This window comes from Populus alba, unplaced genomic scaffold (genome assembly GCF_005239225.2).
Source record: "Populus alba unplaced genomic scaffold, ASM523922v2 scaf18, whole genome shotgun sequence".
NCBI lineage: Eukaryota > Viridiplantae > Streptophyta > Magnoliopsida > Malpighiales > Salicaceae > Populus > Populus alba.
This window is the reverse complement of record NW_027340131.1, coordinates 252,657-259,179: the sequence shown is the minus strand read 5'-3', so window position 1 is coordinate 259,179 and position 6,523 is coordinate 252,657. Positions and strand designations below refer to the sequence as shown.

Sequence of the window (6,523 nt, the reverse complement as noted above, 5' to 3'; positions counted from 1 at the left end):
TTTTCTAGGTTTTTAGGAGCTTTTTAGTTTTTTTAACTTTTTATTACATTAGAAATTAAATTAAATACATCTTTTTTTAAATAAAAAAAAAATTGAGTACATGTTACTTAGCATGTGTGAGTAAGATGTTAATAGCGTAATAATATGTATGAATATGTGAATCCTCATATTTTAGAGTAATTTTTATTTTTATTAATATAAATATTCTATATCAACTTACTATGTATCTTAAAATTATTTTATAAAATTTAAAATTAATTAATTATATAAAACTACAATAATCCTGAAAGATTCACTCTTTAGAGCAAACCTTTAAGTGTTTGGAAGGGCAGTGGAAGAAGCCGCGAAATTTCACGGAGAGTTGCTGAGATTTGACTAGTTCTTCATGTTGCCTTGAAATTAAATTAGGGAACTGTGTTTTCACATCAACCTGAAAGTTTGACAACTTAGATTATCTCAAACCATGTGAATGCAAAGATTATCCTCCTGGTTTGACTAATTGGCTCTATCAGTAAGGCACATTTATTTTACGGAAAGTGATTTGTTAAAATCATTTTAAAATTTTTCTATATTTATTTGTTATTAAAAAAATATTAATCAACGAAAACTATTTTTAATAAAAAAAAAATTAGCTTGATTTACATGAAAATATCTTTTTTATTTTGAGAAAAAATCATTTTCAGAAATTACAAAAAATTTAGAAAATATCATGTTATTTACTGATTTTATCAAATTTTATCCTCAAATTTTAATTCTATATATATTTTTTTTTGAATATTTTTTTTTAATTTCATCTATTCAAATTTAATTTGATTTGATTTTTATATTTGGTTCTTATTTTTAATATTGTTATTTTCTTTTCTCTTATCATTTTTATGAAATTGTAATTTTTTTTTTTAATTTTATTCATTTTTTAACTTTTTTATCTATTAGATCTCTATTATTTTAATTACTATTTATTTTATTTGAGATAATTTATGAAATTAGATTTTTTTTTAATTTAACTTTCATTTATAAGATTTGTCTTATTATTTTAATAAACTTGAAAAAATAGTAATAATTTATTTTTTATTTATTTTCCATAATATGTCAAATACTAGAAAATAATTTTCTAAGTTATTTTTCATAATACAATTAAATATTCGAAAAACAATTTAGTTTTCAAGAATTTATTTTTTTAAATAACTATTTAAAAATATATTATTTTTCAGCTACCAAACTGCCGACTCCTGAATTACATGGATACTCCAATATAACTAACAAACATGAACAAGAAACTGGTGGGTGGAGACAAACACAGTTGCAATGTTATTCAGGAACGTCTTTTTGGTGCGTGTCTTAGTTAGCTTAGCAATAGCAGCGTCTCAAGATCTCAACTTCACCTTCTCTGGCTTCCAATCCACTAATCTAAGCCTTGACGGCTTAGCTGAGTTAACCTCCAATGGCCTTTTGAGGCTAACCAATGAAACCTACCACGGAAAGGGTCACGCCTTCTATCCAAACCCAGTAACCTTCAAGAACTCTATAAATAGCACAGCTTTCACCTTCTCCACTACCTTTGTTTGCGCTATCATACCTGAATATCCAACTCTTGGTGGCCATGGTTTTGCCTTTGTCATTGCACCCACAAGAGGTCTCCCAGGAGCTGTTCCAAACAATTACCTTGGTCTATTTAATAACACCAACAATGGGAATCAGACCAACCATGTTGTTGCTGTGGAGCTTGACACGATAAACAGCAGCAACTTCAATGATATCGATGATAACCATGTTGGGATTGATATTAATGGTTTAGAGTCTGAACGATCTGCTTCAGCTGGATATTATTCCAAACTTAATGGTAAGCTCACAAACTTGAAACTAATTAGTGGCCATCCAATGCAAGTTTGGATAGAATATGATGGCATGGAGAAGCAAATGAATGTCACTATAGCTCCGATTGATGTTGATAAACCCAGCAGACCACTTTTGACTCTGTCTCGTGATTTGTCGCCAATCTTAAACAGTAGTATGTATATTGGATTCTCATCATCCACCGGTAATTCTTATTTCGCGTCCCAGTACGTGTTGGGTTGGAGCTTCAAGATGAATGGCATAGCTGAAGCACTACATATCTCTCGCCTTCCTAAGCTTCCTCGCGTAGGACCAAAGAAGACATCCAAATTCTTAACCATTGTACTGCCTGTGCTCTGTTTAAGTCTGGTTTTAGTAGCAGTCTCGAGTATATCTTATGCCATCCGAAGGACAAGGAAGTTTGCAGAAGTGCTAGAAGATTGGGAGCTCGACTATGGGCCTCACCGATTTAAATTCAAAGATCTTTTATACTGCACCAAAGGATTTAGAGACGAGGAGCTGTTGGGTAGTGGTGGATTTGGTTAGAGTCTACAAAGGTGTCTTGCCAACCTCGAAGATTCAGATTGCAGTGAAAAGGGTGTCTCATGAATCAAGACAGGGGATGAGGGAATTTGTGGCGGAAATTGTCAGCATTGGTCGCCTTCGTCACCGGAATTTAGTCCCTCTCCTGGGGTACTGCCGGCGTAAAGGAGAGCTACTTTTGGTATATGACTACAATGCCTAATGGAAGTCTAGACAAATACCTCTATGACCAACCAGCAGTCGCCCTCAATTGGAGCCAAAGATTTAGAGTCATCAGAGGCGTAGCTTCAGGGCTATTTTATCTACATGAAGAATGGGAGCAAGTTGTGATTCATAGAGATGTCAAGGCTAGTAATGTCTTGCTAGACGGTGAATTGAATGGAAGATTAGGGGATTTTGGCCTTGCAAGATTGTTATGACCATGGAACAGATCCTCAAACGACCCACGTTGTCGGAACTCTTGGGTATCTCGCACCTGAGCATGCACGAACTGGGAAGGCCACGACAAGCACTGATGTGTTCGCTTTTGGGGCCTTCTTGCTTGAGGTTGCTTCTGGTAGAAGGCCAATACAGCCAACTGAGGATATAATCTTGGTTGATTGGGTGTTTAGTCGATGGCTTGTAGGTGAAATTCTGGAGGCAAGGGATCCCAATTTGGGCACAGAATATATTGCAGAGGAAATGGAATTGGTATTGAAACTTGGTTTGATGTGCTCTCATTCTGAGCCTGCAGCAAGGCCAAGCATGCGCCAAGTAGTGCAGTTCTTAGAGGGGAATGTTCCTCTGCCTGACATTTCACCACTTTGTCTTTCTGCAAGTGGCCTAACATTTTCACATCGTGAAGGTTTTGATGAGTTTGCCTATACTTATCCTTCTTCTATGGACAATGCATTTGCACACTCGTCCTCGGTTACAGAGTCCCTCCTTTCAGGTGGCCGTTAATTCTTGTTTTTCTTCGAGGACCTATCAAGAACTCATGTAAGATCTATTTGGTGAATAAGAGGAGTTCCTGTACGCAACATATACATTACCTTATGAGTGTGTTTTTTCTATATAAAAAATACTATGTAGTAAACTGCCTTTAGGAGATGTACATGAAAGATCACCTGCAAAACAACGATGCGAATTAAATAAAATGCATATCACGGTATATCTCTCTTTTGTTCATGTTGATGTATCACATAAGAAAGCAAACATGGTAACAAATCATGAAGCATCTTTACTAAGCATGAAGCAGGATGTAATGTTTAAAAGACATGCATGGTTATAGTTGGAAGTAGTACAGAAAGTTAGCTGAATTAATCTGCCACGTACCAAACTCTGTCTATCAAAGAACCAATTCGAGAGTTGGTTCTCGGCCATTGGCGACCAGTAATGGTTTTACAAAGAATCAGAGTGTTCAGGGCATTGATTATTGGCCAACTTTATTCGAGTTGTCTAATTGTAAATTGTCAACAAATTTGAGGTCAGTGGAGCACAAGGGTATCCCTTTTAATGGTCTATAGTAACAACAATATAGGTGGATAGATAACCACAACTTGAAGACGAGTAATTTGCTCCAACACATGGACACTTATGTAGGAGATTTTTTTTCTAATGTATAATTTTATGTCAACATACATAAATTTTAATCCAATTGTTAGATCAACTGTAAATTTTGCTAGAAATTTTCAGAGACCTTGGTTTCTTTAGGGTTAAATTTTGTAGCAATTGATAAAGGGAAGACTTTATGATGATGCTTAGAAGTTACTATTTGACATTTGTTATATTTATTCTTTTTTCTATTTGGTTTAGAAATATTTTATTATTTTTTTCAGCTTTATTTAAGACTTTTTAGTAGTATATAAGCAACTTAAAAGAGCTATAATAAAGAGTTTTGATCAAAATATTTGTGTGATGAAATATTTAGTTATAAAATTTTAAATTAGAGTGTGTGAGATGACCCTATTCGACATAATTTTGTCTTGCTTGTTCTTCTATCTTTCTTGTGTTCCTTCCATTTGCTTTTAATGTGGAACTGGGCTTGGTGTGCACCATTCAATTGAATTTCTGGTTCTCCTGAAATTCCTCCTTGGAAGTGGGAATACGTTCTATACATACAGAAACTTCAGAGATGAAAAATCCATCCTTGATAACAATACCCCACTCCACTCACTGACAAAAGTTTGCAAGATTCCTCTATTTCTTTATCATTTTCATTCGGTTGATCCAAGCAAGTTCAGTTTAAGAGACCCTGAGATTTAAGAAACAAGACTTCCTTTTATAATAATTGAACAATTATGCCGACATTTTTGGACCCCATAAATTTTATGACTTGTGTGTTTTGCGTTTGCCCAATTCAAGACAACCCATAGTGAATGACATGAAAAGAGAAGAAAATGATATCACACAACGTGTAATCGTACACTATTCTGTCGAAAATCAGGTTGAACGATTTGAATTTGAGCGCCTGGCTTCTCCTCTATCTTTCTTTCAGCTTCTTCCGCTGTTAAGCCAACTAAGAGGGTGTTTGGGAGTGTGGTAACTGTTGCTTTTCAAATAGCTTTTCGTGCCGAAAAGCATGCCAATAATGTTTTTTTATTTTTTAAAAATTATTTTTGATATCAGCACATCAAAACGATCCAGAAAGTACAAACCGAACTTAATTTTAGCAAAAAAAAAAAAAGTTTGAATTTTTTCAAAAAGCAGGTCACACCTCAATCCCAAACGGCCCCTAACTTAGGCCATGTTGTTTTTGCAGCAGGATTTGATCCCAACCCGTACATTCCTAAAACTTGTCAAAACCAAAGCATTCATAAATGGAAAACTTAGATGTCATAATCGTGTGTAAGGAAAAAAATAAGAAAAGAAAGTTAAAAACATGCCATCGTTGTTAGCAAACTAAAAATATTATTGTCACTGCACCATTAAATAGTTTTACCGACGGATTCATTCCGTCAGTGTAAGGCACGCAATTCATCGGTAAATTTTTAAAACTCTCTGTCAAATACCGACAGATATATTCCATTGGTAATAGTAACGATAACACCGATGGAATATATTTGTCGGTGATTGTGGCATGGGTGGTAATTTTTTTGCAACTCTTGGTAAAATATCGACGGCCTGGTTCCGTCTGTAAGGCCGTCGGTATTTATTGAAAATATTTTTAAAAAATATTTATTAATAGTAAAAAAACTAATTAACCAAATAAATAACCAAATAAAATTGTATTAAACATTAAAAATATAAAAATAATGTTAAATAATATTCATCCAAATATTCATTACAAATTTAACGTGTTTCAAAAACAAAATTAAACTAGAATAACGATGAAGCTGGAGGAGGAGGAGGAGGAGGAGGAGGAGGAGGAGGAGGAGGCTGGTTGTTCTCGGGATTGTATGGTCAAAAAAGGGGCTGCACATGTATCATCACTCATCCTTGATCTAATCTCCATGACCATTTGACGGAGCTAATCATAATCCGTCGAGAGTTGTTCATATTGTTGTTTCAAGGCCATGAATTCATTAGACTAGGTGCTTGATATTGATGGAGAGCTCCCAACGGTTGAGACACTACGGGTCGACCGCAAGTTTTCAGCCATAGTGTTGGAGAGCCTATAAACCCGATTTTTATCGGGTCCACTAGATGATCCTACCTCCATCTACAAATTCAGATCGAAATCTGGATGGGTCGAAAGATCGTACCCATATCTCTCCCTCAACCGGTTATTATAGGTCTCCTGAATTTTTTTTTTAAAAAATCATCATATTCAATTCAAGAAAATAATAACTTACAAAATAAAATGATTGAACAAACATACCATGAAGTGTTGAGCATGGTTGTCCACAAACTGCTGCAACCCCTTTTGGCGGTCTTGACTCCACACTTGCGTCTCTACAAACAACTCCATTAGGCTCGGCTCACATTCAAGAGACGTAGCCTGTAAGGAAAAAAAATGTTGCAAGTTAAATATATTTATACAAAACAACAAATTAATTTACGATATACTTCATTTAAATTAATCTTATCATCCGCTTCGCATGTGCACTGAATGGGACGGAGCCATCGGTGTGTGTGGTCACCGAACCATGAATTTGCCGGTTCTGGTTGTCAACACCTAACTGTGAGCGTCGTGCAAACTGCTCAAACGTCACGTGCTCAATATATG

General features: G+C 35.0%; 1 pseudogene; it reads left to right on the top strand.

Moving 5' to 3' along the window:
- The first annotated feature begins 1,293 nt into the window (after positions 1–1,293).
- LOC118040196 (L-type lectin-domain containing receptor kinase IV.1-like) lies at positions 1,294–3,404 on the top strand (annotated as a pseudogene).
- Positions 3,405–6,523: the final 3,119 nt, after the last annotated feature.